The sequence below is a fragment of the Plecotus auritus genome, assembly GCF_963455305.1.
Source record: "Plecotus auritus genome assembly, chromosome: 10".
NCBI lineage: Eukaryota > Metazoa > Chordata > Mammalia > Chiroptera > Vespertilionidae > Plecotus > Plecotus auritus.
In genome coordinates, this window is record NC_137785.1 from 34,926,893 (window position 1) to 34,944,316 (window position 17,424).

General features: G+C 46.4%; 1 protein-coding gene across 6 annotated transcripts in view; it reads left to right on the top strand.

The window, feature by feature from the left end:
• SIPA1L3 (signal induced proliferation associated 1 like 3) overlaps positions 1-17,424 on the top strand; it is a 355,228-nt gene that overhangs the window by 130,483 nt on the left and 207,321 nt on the right. For 4 of the 6 annotated variants that reach the window (XM_080644838.1, XM_080644843.1, XM_080644840.1 and 1 more), the window contains one exon: positions 9,712-9,780. The exons of the other annotated variants lie outside the window; for them this stretch is intronic. The gene's annotated coding sequence lies outside the window, so the exon portion shown is untranslated. The remainder of the gene's footprint in view (positions 1-9,711; positions 9,781-17,424) is intronic. 6 annotated transcript variants of the gene reach the window in all.

Genomic DNA, 17,424 nt, shown 5'->3' on the forward strand with positions numbered 1-17,424 from the left:
CCATCACTGGTCTCTAACTCCAGTGCATTTTCATTGGCTTAAAAAGAAACCCTATAACCATTAGCAGTCTCTCTCCCTCCATTTCTACCTCCTTCTAGCCTCTGGCAATCACTGATCTACTTTCTATCTCTGGAATTGCCTATTCTGGACACTTTCTCTACATGGAATCATATAATATGTGGTTTTGGATGACTGGCTTCTTTCATTCAGCATAATGTTCTCAGTGCTCATACATGTTGTACCTGTTATTCTTTTTATGGTTGCATGATATTTCATTGTATGGATTGTACCATATTTTTTGTTTATCCATTCTTCAGATGATGGACATTCTGGAATATTCCCACTCCCACTATTCACATGGGTTCCTTCTCCTTTCTCTTTACTTTTGGGCTAAACTCATTCTGATTTCCAATGTGCTACTTCTCACCATTTGTACTTACACTGTATTTGTTTGCCTATTTGTTTCCTGTCCCCTGTTCTGAACTGGAAGCTTCGTAAGTGACTACATCTGCTTTTGTTCACCAGATTTAGCCCCCTACCTTGCAGAGTCCCCAGCATAGAGTAGTACTTAATAATTGCTGAATAAATGACTCAGTATATCTCATAGTTCTCATTTTACCTCCATCTAAGGCAAAATTATTGTAACCCCATTCTGTGGGAAATTCTGTATCTAGCTTTCTACGTGGTATTGAGGAGAAAGCAAGGGTCCTAAAGCATGAGGACACTTTAAATGTTGGCAGGTTACTAGAAGGATTTCTCTGACATAAAACACTGTCCCTTTTGGTCATCTGCTGTGTAAAACTACAGTGTTATTTGAAAGTGCATTTGGCTGTCAAACTGGACCTCAGAACTAACAATGGTGCAAACTCAGTGGAAGGTGTTTTCTCTCATGAGTAAGATGTCAGAGATTTGTAATCCTGGTTTGTGGCAGCCCCACAGTCATCAGGAAGAGCAGACTTCTTCTTTCTTTCTGCTTCACCATCCCTAGTCCGAGATGTAAGGTGGCTTTATGGTCCAATGTGACTACTGGAGTCAAGCCAGTGAGTCTGTAGTCCAGGTGGGAATCTGGGTGTGTGGGGGGGGGGAGGGTGACACAAAAGTGGAGTCCAGCCCGTGTTTCTGGTAAGGAATTTCCCTGAAGTCCCATAACAACTATTTATTTCTTGTTGGTCACCCCTAGTCTTAAAGGAGATTGGGGGATATTGTCTTAGCTGAGCGTCCTTAGAAGAAAGACAAGAATGGCTAGCTAGCTGGTGGGCAGTTAGCACCCAGTAGATCCATTTCCTGCCTGCAGTATCCTGGGTCAGGCAGCCAGTTTCTGCTCATTGACCTGGACCTTCAAGTCTCCCTAACTGGCCAGAATCAGAGCAGTGCCTTTCTCCACGTGGTTTACCAGAGGGTAGATTTTGAAACATCTCACGGACCTTCAGCCCTCAGCAATAAAAATATTGGTAGTTCACCTTTATTGAACATTTACTACATGATAGGTCCTGCTCTAAACATTTGTCATGGTGTGATTTCCTAACCCTCACAATACCCCTATTATTATCCTTGTTTTATAGGTGAGAAAACTGAGGCCCAGAGAGGTTAAGTAACCATAGATGTTCTTGCTGGTAATAATGTGGTTGTTGTTTTTTTTTTCTGCATTCTTCCCTTTCAATATATTATGAATAAGAGGATTAAAATATAAAGCCTGACCTATTTTGTTAGATTGACCACTGTTCTGTCTTTCAACTGATTAGCTGGGATCTGGAGAGTTCTTTGTGGAAAAGCACCCAGCATTCGAAACCACATAGACAAGTTGTTTTTATGGGAGTGCAGGAAGAGGTTTAATTGTTGGCACATCCAGCAAATGCCTGGTGACACGGAGGAAAGATCCGCAGGCTATGCAGGATTTCCCAGGCAGTGAGCCTGGGGCCAGCAGACCATGATGCGGCTGTGCCAGTGCCCTGGGCTTGGCCTTTATTATTATTATTATTACTAGTGGCCCGGTGCATGAAATTCGTGCACATTAAAAGGGAATTAATTAGAGGAAATATTTTAATATTGCTATTTGCCCTTTCTCTATAATAGAAGTGTCAGAGATGAAAGAAAATTAGTAAAATGTATATGAAAACCTTCTTCCTGTCAGGGTCTGGGGCACACCACAGGACCCAGAGTCAAGTCCCCGTCCACCCACATGCGCCTCAAAATCACGTGGGACCCATACCTGGCTGCCCCCCCCCCCCTCATTGGGATAGATACAGACCTGGCTAGTCCCACCCTTGTCAAGCCCCGCCGGGCAGGGAACGTAGCCTCAGGTCCCCTGGCCTGGCTCCAGCACGGGGGGCGTGGCCTGAGGTCCCCCAGCCCAGACTGGGGTGGGGGGAGGGTGTGCCTTGAGGTCCCTGTCAAGCCTCGCCAGGTGTGGGACATGACCTGAGATTCCCTGTCAAGCCCCACTGGGTGGAAAGCATGGCCTGGGGTCCCCTGACCCAGCACTGGGGGTGCACCTCGAGGTCCCCTGTCAAGCCCCACCAGGCAGGGGGGTGCAGCCTCAGGTCCCCCCTGGGCAGGGGGCACGGCCTGAGTTCCCCTGACCCAGCACTGGGGGTGCACCTTGAGGTCCCCTGTCAAGCCCCGCCAGGCAGGGGGGTGCAGCCTCAGGTCCCCTGGCTCAGTGCTGGGGCGGGGGGTGCAGCCTGAGGTCCCCCGGCCTGGTGCCGGGGTGGGGAGTGTGGCCTGAAGTCCCCTGTCAAGCCCCACCTAGTGGGGGGCATGGCCTGAAGTCCCCTGGCCTGGTGTTGGGGCCAGGGGAGCAGCCTGAGGTCCCCTAGCCCAGCACCAGAACTGGAAGTGCACCTTGAGGTCCCCCATCAAGCCCCACCAGGTGGGGGGCGCAGGCTGAGGTCCCCTGGCCTGGCACTGGGGCGGGGGAGCAGCCTGAGGTCCCCTAGCCCAGCACCAGAACTGGAAGTGCACCTTGAGGTCCCCTGTCAAGCCCTGCCGGGTGGGGGGCATGGCCTGAGGTCCTCTGTCAAGACCCACGGGGGCGAGGGAGGGTGTAGCCTCAGTTCCCTGCTGATTGCTTGTTAAGGCTCCTTATGGCTTATGGGAACTTGGCCTCAGCTGTGGGTGCAGCCATCTTTGTGACGGAGTGATGGTTAATTAGCATATTCCCTCTTTATTAGATAGGATTATTATCATTATTATTATTATTATTTTACTATTATTATTGGGTTGGGGGGTAGGAGGGGAGGGAGAGGCTTGGCCTTAAAATCAGTCTCCTGACTAGAAATCTTTAGAGAGAAAGAAGGCTGTTCCCAATTCAGGTCCTCTCGATGCCTCTGATCAGCCATGCTTGGTGGAAATCTTTCCTAAAGATTGCCAAAAGTTCATTTCTGAGCTGTCTTTCTGGGACACCTTCAAATCCATGTTAGTGACTGCAAACTCTCCGGGGTGCTGGTGCATCATGTGGCTGCTGGAGCCTGGCTATAGCAGGTGTTCAGTCAGAAATGCTCTGGACTGCAAGCATTGTACCAGAATACACAAGTGGCAATGTTACTTCAACACCTAGGCGGTTGTTTGAATCCTATAACATCTGGATGTAGAGGATGTGGCTCAGTGGTGTGGCAGAATCAGCACCAGTGCTGCTGTACCCACTTTTCCCAGGAGGCTGGGGCTTCGAGAGTTCAGCCCTTCTGTTCTGTTAGAGTAGTGTTCTGGGAACAAGAGGGATATTCTCAAATCTAGATATCACGTCCACATTCCACACTGGAAAAAGGCAGACTGGAGAAGGGACACAGGACTGTGTGGATGAGTCTGACCCTTTTTGCGAGGATACTTTTTCAGAATCCCTGAGTGAGAAACCTTCACTCATATTTTTCCTTTTGTATTTGGGTCTCTGATCCATTAAAATGGATGTCTGAAAGTGGAATCACATAGGTTTCAAGGCTGAGCCCATACTCTGTTTATAAGTGGCATTGGTGGCAGTTCTGGATCCAGACCCACTAGGTTTAAATCCTTCCTGGCTGTGCCACCTACTTGCTGTGATCTTGGGCAAGTTACCTCTCTGTGCTTCTGGTCGGTTAAAAGTGGGGATGCTAGTAGTTCATTTGAGAGTTAAATGAGTTGATAGTTAAAGAACTAAAAACAGTGCTTGGCGTGTAGTAAAATCAAAGTAAAAACCTCATGCTTCAAGCCAGAATGAGAATTTATTTGCAAAGCCACATCGTTCTGGGATCTGGGCAGCGAATCCCAGAGCCTAGTCAGTGGGGCGGTGAAGCGTGTCACCGAGGTTACTGTTTCTTCTTCCATAGAAATTGGCAGCTGTGTTCTCACGTCTGTTTCAGGGTGCGTTCCCACTGGCAGTGACAGTTCCCCTGACGCCACAACTGCCATATGTATAGTGGTCAAGGGCCTAGATTTTCCCAAGGCAAAGTCCTTTCTTCACATGGCAGCTTTTCTTCATTGGCAAGTGGGTAGAGGTGGTTGAATGAACAGATATTTTCCTGAGTTAGTATTTCAGAGACTGGATGGGGGTGGGTATAATGGGAATCTTCTCTAAATGAAGAGGGATTAAACCACTTTATTAGTGGGTAATTCCCTGATATCTCAATGTGAGGCTCTGATAAAGTCTAGAAAGGAGAATGCAGCTTATGGCAGAAGGTCCCAGTGGGCTTGGTTCTCCTTCACCGCAACCTCAAAGCCTAGATCAGCCACGTACACAACCTGTTACACAGAGGAGAGAGGCCTGGCTGCCCCGGCAGCACTTGGTCAGGAGGGTGCATGTGGCCAGGCCATCTTAGAGGTTGGGTGAACATTGCCCAAGCTGTGTGTTCTCCAAGGCAGAAAGCAGAAGAGAGCCTGCTGCCATCTCTGTACACCAGGAGAGCTTGTGGTCCTGGTCCCAGCCTTTGGGGCTAATAACCTGCCCACTGGCAAAGCAGGTGCCAGCAACAGTCATAATCTCTGGCCAGTCAGATTAGCCACACGTTTGTGTGGGTTTTTTTTTGTTTCTTTCTTTCTTTCTTTCTTTCTTTCTTTCTTTCTTTCTTTCTTTCTTTCTTTCTTTCTTTCTTTGTTTTGTGTGTGTGTGTGTGTGTGTGTGTGTGTGTGTGTGTGTGTGTGTGTTTGTTGGTTTGTTTGTGGGTTGGTTTTTTGCTTGTTTGTTTGTTTTGGTCTTTGGAGAGGACCAAGTGAAAGGGAGTGAAGAAGTATGAGTGGATGAGCCCCTTCCTTCCTTCCTTCCTGAGATAGAGGAAGGGAGAGAGAAGCATCAATTTGTGTTCCACTTATTTATGTATTCATTGGTTGATTATTGTAAGTGTCCTGACCGAGGATTGAACCCACAACCTTGGGGTATTGGGACGACACTCTAGCCAACTGAGTTACTCGTCCAGAGCCTGGATGAGCCTTTCCATGTGAGTTGGGATGGAAATACAAGGGAAGACTAGAAATGTCAGGTCCAGAAACACGGGAACAGAAAGACCCAGGCACACTGGCTGCCTTGGGGTCAGGAGAGCAGCACCCTGGCTGGCCAGCCTCGCAGAAGTATCTCACATGGAGCCATGGCACTATCAAAACCTCACAGTATTTTTGCATTCCCCACCGCAGTTTCCTAAACTTGGATCCCCAACCAAAAATGGAAAACTGTTTTTGATCCTCAGTGAAGTTGAATTCACAGATGTGAAGCGCTGACTGTAGAATCACAAGTTATACACAGAATTTTGACTGTGTTCAAGGGCCATCTGTACTTTGAAACATGATATAAGAGATTGGTTTTCAGTATGTTGATTGTGGAGTGATGGAACGTGGTCAGACACTTCCCTGAAAGCCCATTTTATAAAACAGAACAAAGTGGAGCTGTTGTAGGTAAATGGGGGTGGGCAGGCCTGGAGCTTCACCCACTCCTCCCCTGACCCTCTGCAGTCTCCTCTGAGGACCATACTCAGGGCGGGTAAGGGTAGCACCTCCTGGGCTCTGGTGAGGCCTGGCTCTGCCTTCAGCTGGCCCTGGGCTCTAGGCAACTCACTGAAGCATTCTGACCCTCACTTTCCATCAAGTGGACAGATCAGACTAGATCCAAGGGTTCTTCACCCAGTTTCTGTGGACAGCTTCAGAGGTCTTCGACATCTTTGAGACATGCAGGATTTTGTGGGTTTTTGTTTTTTTCTGGAGAGATATGATATAGTTTTGTCAACTTCTGAGAAGAATTATGTTCACCCAAACATAAAGGAGCACTGTATTGATTTCTGAGTTCCCTTCCATTTCAATCAATGTTATTTCTGTTGTATATGATAGAATCTCCCAGATTCAAACTGGCTTAAACTGCAAAGGCAACTTAATGGCTCTAGGACCTGAGAAGATCCCAGAGCTGGTCTGACCAGAGTCAGTATTCAGGTATTATTCTCAAGATTCCACCCTTCTCCACTTCTGGGCTCGCCTCTCTCAGCTTTTACTTCATTCTCAGGTGTCCCACCCCTACTTCCAGAGAGCAAAGTAGCCCTCCAACAACCCCTGCCTTACATCCCATCCTTTCCCCCAGTAATTCCAGCAGAATTTCCAGGGCCAACTTTGATTAGCCCTGCTTAGGTCATGTGTTTCTCCCAGAACCCAACACTGTGGGTAAGGGGAGGGGCCACTCAGGCTAGGAGTTAGGCCAGGATGCCCTCTCACCCCCAGGTTCTTTCATCTGAGATTCTGTTTCTTGGTATAATCCCAGGGAAGCTTTGTGCTTGGCCCTGTGAGTGTAACATATGGGACAGGTGGGACAGGGTTATTGCTGTAGTGGGTGTGCTGGGACATCTGGGGTCCTGGGTAAATTCCTGCCCCTATAGCCCATCTTTGTTTCCATTTCTACAATCTCTTGGCATCTGCCTCTCTACTGTGGCTCCTCCCATGTATGAGGGATCCCAGACCAATGGACATCACAGCTTCCTCCATTTGGCAGGAAGAAGATTCCCAGCTCAGAGAGACAGATGAGTCTGTCAATGCTGATGAGTCTTTCAAGAGCTCTATGCATCACTCTAGAGAAGGAAAGGGGGAAAATTAGAGCAGCATAAAAGCAAATTTTAAGAGGCAGCTATTAAAATTTTACAGGAGCTTTATTGCAGGGGTTTTCTGACCATCCCAGGAATTTTTAAAATGGGAAGTCTGGTGATAAAGGAAAATGTCTGGAGACTTATGGTTCCCTCTGCCCTCCCAAGCATCTTGAAAACTAGAACTGTTAGGGACTCATAGACCAGCTTAGGGATAGTGCCTACCCAACAGGCTATTTCTGAGTTTTTTAAAAGTATGTATTTTTCTGTATTTGCTGTTTCTATGTATAGTAACTGTTTTTAAATTTTATTTTGTGCTTTCCTAAGTGACTTGGTAATGAGTTGTGGGAATCATCAAGAACTACAGTTGTCTTTCCCCTTCCATGTTAGTTGAGAGTCATTTAGTTGTGTGAACAAATATTAATGCAGGTCAGCCTGCTTCAGTATAAAAGGAAATGTATGGACTCATAGTTTGTGACAATGTACATGTGATGTCTTCAGGCATGGCTGGATCCAGGGCCTCTCCTAAGGTTTCCAGGACCTAATTTCTTTTCAGCTCCCACCTCTGCATTTCTCTGTGTTGATTTTAACCTCAGGTACTCTCTTGGGCAGCTCCCCATGTATATCAACCACTTTAGCAGCTCTAAGGGAAATAATCTCTTTCTCTGTAGTCTTAGGACATGTCCTAAGGCTGCCATTTATTGGACCTAATCAGCCTGGCTTCAATGCCAGAGCCACCCTGAGCCATCTGTGGCCAGGAGCAGGGAAGAGGGAGTATAGTGGCTTTATTAGTCAGGCTAGGATTATATGACCACCCCCCCCCCTTCCTATGTGTAGGGTCATTCCCACAGGAGTTGAGTGGGAAAGGTGAGGTTCAGGGGGCTGAGATGCAGTGTGAATCCAAACAGCCAATGCTCAGTATCAGATTCTACCCCCACCCTCAAATTATTATCTTTCCTGGGAACACGCTTCACCTTTCCCTGATCTCAGGTATAGCTTAGGGGTTCTTAATCTCAGGACCATTGACCCTTGAAGGATCCTTGGATGGAATTTAGAGGACTGTGAACTTGGCTGGAAGAAATTTACAGCTTTATTTTATCTACCATCTGAAATTTAGTATTTTCTTTCCTTCTGAATGAGAACTACAGGCCACAACTGTATTAACTATACTTGTGACTGTCACTAGAAATCATAAATATTTCCATATCACATTATAGTTGGGGTAATATAAAAAAAAATCATGTAGACTCATCTGTTTCTAAATAACTGTAGTCATTGGATCCACCACTGAGATTTCGTAATTTAAAGCATTTATAAAGAAGTATGTGTATTACTATATCTCAAATTTGGTTGTATTTTACAGATACCTGAATATAATTGGTTATCTTTGTAATCTTGTGTATTGTATTTTATACATTTAAAAACATGATTCTAAGAATAAATTTATGCCCTTCTTTATCAGGCTGCCAACAGGAGTCCCTAGCATGAGAAAGATTAAGAACCTTTTTTTTAACCAGAAGTGTAGGGGCAAGATTATTGAATCTGTTCTGATTTCTGTACCCTGAAAAGTTGGTTTGTTAGGGTTTCCTTCCTGGGGGGCGCTTCCTGGAGGAGCTGGCTAGTGTTTGAGCATGGCCTTGGTATGTGGGCAGCATTTTGACCATAGCAGAATTGGGGAGGAGGGTCAGGGAGGCATTGTCAGCCTGTGGTTAGCCCTCTCTTCATTGACCGCCATGACTATCGCCTGGCCAAGTAGTCTGGAGCAAGACTGTCTGGTTTCATCCCAGATATACTGTACTTTTGACTGGCTGGATGCCTCAGCTAGTGGGTTCCTTACCCACTCCATGCCTCAGTTTCCTCATCTGTAGCATGGACACAATAAGAGTATCTATTTTTAGTGTTATTGGGAGAGTGAAATGAGTAAAATCAACACAGAGAAAAGGTTCTAGGTTGTCCTCTCAGATCTCATCTCCCTGACTTAGTAAATTCCTGGCCTAAACTGAAATGGGATGGTGAACAATATAGACAGTAGCTTCTCATTTTGAAGACATTCATTCATCCATGAACTATCGATTTAAATATGAACAACTATACTAAATATTCAAAAGCATAAATTAATAATATAAAGTTGCATGTGAGGATAAGTGCTATTTCTCTGCCACTCCTCACAAGTGTCTGAAGGAAATGTGCTCAAAATGGCCTACTATCTGCCCCAGTCACCTCCCAGTCCTCCTCTCCCACCCCTCGGCCCCTCACTCACCCTGCATGAGGCACATGGACCTCCTGTTACTACTCAAATGCTCCCCCTACATATGCCTGCCTCAGGTCCTCTGTCATTCTAGTCACCTGGAAGTTTCTTTCTGAGCTAGCCACATAGTTCTTAGTCTCTTATACTCATGTCTCTGTCCTCTCCTCAAGCCTCTGACCACTCTGTGAAATAGCATTTGCATCACTCTCCTCACTCTGCTCCCTGACTTCATATTGTGTGTTTATTATCTTCCTCATCTACTGGAATGTCTGCTCCCTGAGGATAACAACTTTGTCTTGATCACTGGTGTCCCTTGGTGCCTGGCACAGAGCAGGTGCTCAATAAAAGTTTGTTGAGGGAGTGAATTTGTGAACGACAGAATACAGTTAGCAGAAAGGCTCCAGTTGGCCAGAAATATAGCCTTATTCTTTTCTGTCTCTGTAGAAGCACAATCTTTGACATCAGCTCTCCTGGGACCCTCAAGGAACACTAAGAGTCCAGAACGTACTAAGGGTGAGTACAGTATGGTTGTTTATTTGTTTACTTAAATTTTACAACTAGTATACCTAAGCCTCTTTATTTAAAAAAAAAATGAATTTGAGTGTCAAGGGAAAGTTTGAAGTCTCCTTCATTGCCCCTCTATACCAAAAGTCTAGCCCCCTCAGAAGTAATTACCACCAGAAGTTGGGTGAGTGTCCGGCCAGACCTCTTCCCATCCATGAACATATATGTATCCTATATAATAAAGAGGTAATATGCAAATTGACCCTCACACCCTCGCACAAGATGGCCACCCATGTGGTCAAAGATGGCTGCCACAAGATGGCCAGCACGGGAGGGTAGTTGTGGGTGATCAGGCCAGCAGAGGAGGGCAGTTGGGGGTGACCGGAACTGGAGGGGAGGGAGGGCAGTTAGGGGTGACCAGGCCTGCAGGGGAGGGCAGTTGGGGGTTACCAGGCCAGCAGGGAAGGGCAATTGGGGGCGATTGGGCTGGCAGGCGAGTAGTTAGGGGTGATCAGGCTGGCAGGCAGGTGAGCGGTTGGGAGCCAGCAGTTCTGGATTGTGAGAGGGATGTATGACTGCCATTTTAGGTCCGGATCGGACCTAAACCGGCAGTCGGACATCCCCCGAGGGGTCCCAGATTGGAGAGAGTGCAGGCTGGGCTTAGGGACCACCCCCCCCTCCAGTGCACAAATTTTGTGCACCGGGCCTCTAGTGTGTCTGTGTGTGTCTGTGTGTGTGTGTGTGCTGTATATATATGTTTATTTAGTTAGTTTGCCATCTACCTAATAAAAGAAAACTGTGCGAATTGACCGTACCGCCACGCCGCCCACCAGCCAATCAGGAGTGAGTATGCAAATTAACCCAATAAAGATGGTGGGTTAATTTGTATACGCAGGCACGGAGTGGCCAGGCGGGGCTGGATCCCTACTTTGAGGGGGAGGGCGGGAGGCGGAGGGAGCTATGGAGCGGTGTTCTGTCTGGGAGTGAAGACTTGCAGGCTCCCGGGTGGCCAGGAGCGAAGACTTGCAGGCTCCTGGGTGGCTGGGAGCGAAGCCAGGGGAAGGAAGGCATATTTTTGCACGAATCTTCGTGCAATAGGCCTCTAGTTTAAAGAGAAAAGCCATTCTTTGTGGCTGCTGCCTCCATAGCAGCTTCCCACTGTCCACAACAGTAATATACCTTGGAAATCTTTGTTCATAGCATGCATCAATATGTCATTCTTTTTTTTTCAACTTTTAAAACTCAGTATTTTAAATTTACAGAAAGTAAAATTCAATCTTTGGTATATAGTTTCTGAGTTCAGGCAATGCAGGCAGTTGTGTAACTGTCACCACAATCATGATGGAAAATGGCCCCATCACCCACCCATGTGGATGTGCTGTTTGTCCATAGGCAAAAAATGTAGTGTAGGTATCCTATATAATAAAGAGGTAATATGCAAATTGACCCTCACGCCCTTGCATAAGATGGCCGCCCCATGTGGTCAAAGATGGCCCCCACAAGATGGCCAGCAGGGGAGGGTAGTTGTGGGCGACCAGGCCAGCAGGGGAGGACAGTTGGGGGGGGGACCAGGCCTGCAGAATAGGGCAGTTAGGGGTGACCGGGCCGGCAAGGGAGGGCAGTTGGGGGCGACCAGGCCTGCAGGTAAGGGCAGTTGGGGATGACCAGGCTGGCAGGGGAGGGCAGTTGGGGGCAACCAGGCTGGCAGGGGAGGGCAGTTCAGGATGACCCAGCCGGCAGGGGAGGGCAGTTGGAGGCTACCAGACCGGCAGGGGAGGGCAATTAGGGGTGACCAGGCTGGCAGGGGAGGGTAGTTGGGGGCAACCAGGTCGGGAGGGGAAGGCAGTTGGGGGTGACCGGGCCAGCAGGGGAGGGCAGTTGGGGGTGATCGGGCCGGCAGGGGAGGGCAGTTGGGGGAAATCAGGCCGGCAGGGGAGCAGTTAGGCATCGATCAGGCCAGCAGGGGAGTGGTTAGGGGGTGATCAGGCTGGCAGACAGGTGAGCGGTTGGGAGCCAGCAGTCCTGGATTGTGAGAGGGATGTCCGACTGCCGGTTTAGGCCTGATCCCACAAGGGCAGTCAGATATCCCCCGAGGGGTCACAGATTGGAGAGGGTGTAGGCTGGGCTGAGGGACATCCGCGCCCCCCCCCCCCCACTCAGTACACGAATTTTGTGCACCGGGCCTCTAGTCCTATGTAATAAAAGCCTAATATGCAAATTGTCCCCTCAACTGGGAGTTTGACTGGTAGTTCGACCGCTCTCTTTGATGTGCGCTGACCACCAGGGGGCGGCACAGAACATGGTGGGCATCAGCTACACAGAGCTGGCAGCAGGTGGCAATGGAGGCGCTGCCAACCCTATGGGCCCTGAAGAGAGTGGGACTGTGGCGGGATGCTGGAGCATGTGAGCAGGTGGTGCCAGGCCAAGGCAGGTGTGAGTGGGGCCCAGTTGCCCCGCCAATTGCCCTGCAGATGGCGACCAGCAGCAGCAGAGGTGTGCGGGGCCGCCATCCAGCTTCCAGGCACTAAGGGAGCCGGGTGAGGGCCCAATGACTCAGGCAGAGGTGAGCACATAGGGGCCTGGGGGCCCAGGTGCTGCCTAAGGCCCAGAGGTCAACTGGGACCTGCCCTTCCACGCCAGACGCTCATGCTTCGATCGCCAGCCAGGCCTAAGGACTGTACCTGTGCACGAATTTTGTGCACTGGGCCTCTAGTTTACACATAATTACACATAAGGGTTTCGAATATATTACATTTAAGTTTCATGGGGATTGATAATGAACACGTTCTTGTGTTTCTTTGGGATAGAGTCTAAGCAGGGGAGTGGGCCTCAGGTGTTCCGGTTGGGCCATTCCTAAGTGGGACACCAGCCTTTGTTGGCAGGATGCAGGGAGGGTGCTTAGGGGTTGTTGTCTGAGTCTCAAAGCACCAAGACTCCAACAGGGTAGAAAGTGGGAGGGTAGAAGATTCTGGCATCCAGACTCTGGATGCAGGCAGTGATGATGGCTCAGTTGCAGACACTAGTCAGTGGAGCTTTGGGAACTGAGTGGATCTAGGCCAGCCGTGGGCAAACTACGGCCCACGGGCCAGATCCGGCCCGTTCGGCTGTTCTATCCAGCCCGCGCCGAAAGAGCGGAGGGTTCTCTTGCTCTCCCCTCCGCTCCTTCACCAGCAGCAGTATTAACATGGCAACGTCGGGAAACACGGCCGAAGCTCCTTCTTCTGAGTGGGCGGATTTATATCCGCCCATTCAGTAGAAGGAACAACCTCTCAATCTTCCAGAGGCTCCTTGTAATGCCCGTGGACGCGTCCCCCGACATCACCCTGGGAATGCGTAGACACGTTATCGTGGTGATGTAGGGAGACACTCCCCTGGAGAGCACAGTATCAGAGCATTAGCTAAAAAGGAGACCAACAACACTGTTCCCACTGAAGTTGATGTTTTAAAGACCAAAAACCTTTCAACCCAGTCTACATTGCCATCTACATCTACGTCCCGGGCATAATTTGGAAGTTGCACTAAAGAAAATGTTTAATTTACTGTTTACACATTTTGTTCTTTTCTATTTGTTTTAGTTTTAAATTATTTTATTATATTTAAGTTTAATTTGAAAGGCTTTTGTACCTTTCCTTTGTTAGGCAATTTTATTTTGCCTTTGCCATCTTCAATATAAGGTACGTTATTGTGCTATGATTCCTCCATTTTTTTTTTAATATATTTTTATTGATTTTTTACAGAGAGGAAGGAAGAGGGATAGATAGTCAGAAACATCGATAAGAGAGAAACATCGATCAGTTGCCTCTTGCACACCTCCCACTGGGGATGTGCCCGCAACCAAGTTACATGCCCTTGACCGGAATCGAACCTGGGACCTTTCAGTCCGCAGGCTGACGCTCTATCCACTGAGCCAAACCGGTTTTGGCTCCTCCATTTTTTGAAGTTTCAAATTATAATAATTAGTGTTTACCTTCTTCTTGTTAAAATGTTTGAAATGAATAAAACTATTGAAATAAAAAAAAAAAGACCGTACCCTTTTATGTAATGATGTTTACTTTGAATTTATATTAGTTCACACAAACACTCCATCCATGCTTTTGTTCCGGCCCTCCGGTCCAGTTTAAGAACCCATTGTGGCCCTCGAGTCAAGTTTGCCCACCCCTGATCTAGGCAGTAACTTCTCTCTTGGCTGTTTATTGGATACCATTGCATTTCTTCATCCTGGCCTAAGACTCTGCCTGGATACCAGTAGAATGTTTGTGGGACAGTCTCTAGGGGCCAGATTTTTATCAAAGGATGCTTCTTAGCCCAATTTTTACCTTTCTTATTTGAAGAAATTTTAGATTTATAAAAATGTTGCAAATATAGTACAGAGAATTTACATACACATACCCATCACCCAACTTCCCCTAATATTCCTATCTTAAGTAAGTTTAACACAACTGTTCAAACCAGGAAATTAACACTGGTCCAGTACTATGAACTAAATGACAGATTTTAGTCACATTTCACTAATTTTTCCACTGATGTCCTTTTTCTGTCCCAAGATCTTATCCAGGACCCCATACTGCATTTAGTTGTCACATCTCTTTAATCTCCAATCTGTAATGATTGTTTGGAAGACAACTACTATGTTATTTTGTAGATTGTCTCAGTTTGGGTTTGTCTGATGTTTTCTTATGTCTAGAGGTTAGGCATATTTGGCAGAACACCGCAGAGGTCATGTGCCCGCCTCAGTGCATTGTACCAGGGAGTTCTTGGTGTCCATGTGTCTTATCACTTGGGCTATTGACCTGGATCACTTGGTTAAGGTGCTATATGCTGGGTTCCTCTTCTTCTTTCTTTCTTTTTTTTTTAATCTTTATTGTTGAAAGTATTGCATATGTCCATCTTTTTTCCATTGACCCTCTCCAGGCGTCCCCTGCCCCCACCCCAGGCCTTCACCACCCTATTATCTGTGTCCATGTGTTATGTATATATGCATATAAGGCCCTTGGTTGATTACCTCCCACCCACCCACCCTCCCTCCAAGATTCCGCACTCTGTTCCATGCTTTTATGTCTCTGGATACACTCTGTTCATCAGTTTATTTTGTTAACTAGGTTCCATATAGGAGTGAGATCACGTGATACTTATCTTTCTCTGTCTGGCTTATTTCACTTAGCTTTATGCTCTTCAGGTCCCTCCATGCTGTCTCAAAGAGTAAGAGATTCTTCTTTTTTACAGTTGCATAGTATTCCGTGGTATAAATGTACCACAGCTTTTTTATCCACTCGTCTGCTGATGGGCACTTGGGCTACTTCTACATCCTAGCTGTTGTAAATTGTGCTATGAACATAGGGGTGCATACATTCTTTGTGATTGCTATTTCTGGTTCCTTAGGATATATTCCTAGAAGTGGAATCACTGGGTCATATGGCAATTCCATATTTATTGTTTTTGAGGAAACTCCATACTGTTTTCCATAGTGGCTGCACCAGTCTGCATTCCCACCAGCAATGTACTAGGGTTCCCTTTTCTCCACATCCTCGCCAGCACTTGTCATTTGTTGATTTGTTGATGGTAGCCATTCTGACAGATACGAGGTGATACCTCATTGTCATTTTAATTTGCATCTCTGTGATGATCAGTGACTTTGAGCATTTTTTCATGTCTCTTGGCCATATACAGTATATGTCCACTTTGGAGAAGTGTCTATTTAGTTCCTTAACCCATTTTTTAATGGGATTGTTTGTCTTCCTTTTGTTAAGTTGTGTGAGTTCATTATATATTTTGGATATTAACCCTTTATCAGATGTATCATTGCCAAATGTGTTCTTCCACACAGTGGGCTCCCTTTTTGTTTTGTTGATGTTTCTTTTGCTGTGCAGAAGCTTTTTATTTTTATGTAATCCCATTTGTTTATTTTCTCCTTCATGTCCTTTGCCCTAGGAGATGTATCTGTAAACATATTGCTATGAGAGATGTCTGAGATTTTGCTGCCAATGGTTTCTTCTAGGATTTTTATGGTTTTCCGACTTACGTTTAAGTATTTTATCCATTTGACTTTATTCTTGTGTATGGTGTAAGTTGGGGGTCTAATTTCTTTTTTTTTTTTTTTGCATGTATCTGTCCAATTTTCCCAACACCATTTATTGAAGAGACTGTCTTGACTCCATTGTGTGCTCTTGCCTGCTTTGTCAAATATTAATTGAGCATAATGACTTGGTCGATTTCTAGAGTCTCTGTTCTGTTCCATTGATCTATATGCCTGCTCTTGTGCCAGTACCAGGCTGTTTTGAGTACAGTGGCTTTGCAGTATAACTTGAAATCTGATATTGTAATTCCTCCAACTTTGTTCTTCTCAAGATTGCTACAACTATTCAGGGTCTTTTTTGATTCCATATAAATTTTTGGAGTATTTGTTCTAGATCTGTGAAATAGGCTGTTGGTATTTTAATAGGGATTGCCGTGAATCTGTAGATTGCCATGAGTAATATGGACATTTTAATGATGTTGATTCTACCAATCCACAAACACGGTATATTCTTCCACTTGTTTATATCTTCTTTTATCTCTTTTTTCTACGTTGTTTAGTTTTCCAAGGACAGTTCTTTGGCCACTTTGGTTTAAGTTTATTTCTAAGTATCTTAATTTTTTTGTTGCAATGGTAAATGGGATTGTTAGTTTAATTTCTCTTTTGTGAGTTCATTATTTGTATATAAAATGTGATTGATTTTTGGATGTTGATTTTGTATCCTGCAACTTGCCAGATTCATTCATTAAATCTGATAGTTTTTTGGTGGAGTCTTTAGTGTTTTCTATGTACAATATCTTGTCATCTATATATATAAAAGCCAAGCAACTGGTACAACTAGTCACTATGATGCACACTGCCGGCCAGCCAAACAGCCTGATCAGGGGTGGGGCTGGCAGCCAACCTCCTGCGGCCCCTCTCCCTAGCCAGCCTGCTGCCCCCCCACCCTGATTGGGGGCTGGGCTGGCCGGCCAACCTCTTGTGGCCCCATCCCCTTCCTCTCCTCGCCCTACCCCCCCCCCCCAACCCAGCCCCAAGCACCCTGATTGGGGCAGGGCTGGCCAGACCCCACCCATACCCAAATTTGTGCATCGGGCCTCTAGTCTGGAAATAAATGAGAGTTTTGCTTCCTCCTTTCCAATTTGGATGCCTTTTATTTTTTCTTCTTGTCTGATCACTGTGGCTAGTACTTCCAGTACTATGTTGAATAAGAGTGGTGAAAGTGGACATCCCTGTCTTGTTCCTGTTCTTATAGGGGAAATGGTTTTTAATTTTTGCCCATTGAGTATGATGTTTGGTGTAGGTTTGTCATAAACAGCCTTTATCATGTTGAGATATGCTCCCTCTATTCTCACTTTGCTGAGAATTTTTATAAAAAATAGGTGTTGGGCCCTGACCGGTTGGCTCAGTGGATAGAGAGTCGGCCTGAGGACTGAAGGGTCCCAGGTTCAATTCCAATCAAGGGCATGTACCTTGGTAGCAGGCACATCCCCAGTAGGAAGGGTGCAGGAGGCAGCTGATCAATGTTTCTAACTCTCTATCCCTCTCCTTTCCCTCTCTGTAAAAAAATCAATAAAATATATTTTTTTAAAAAATAGGTGTTGGCACACCAGGCATGGCTCATTGGTTGTGTGTTGACA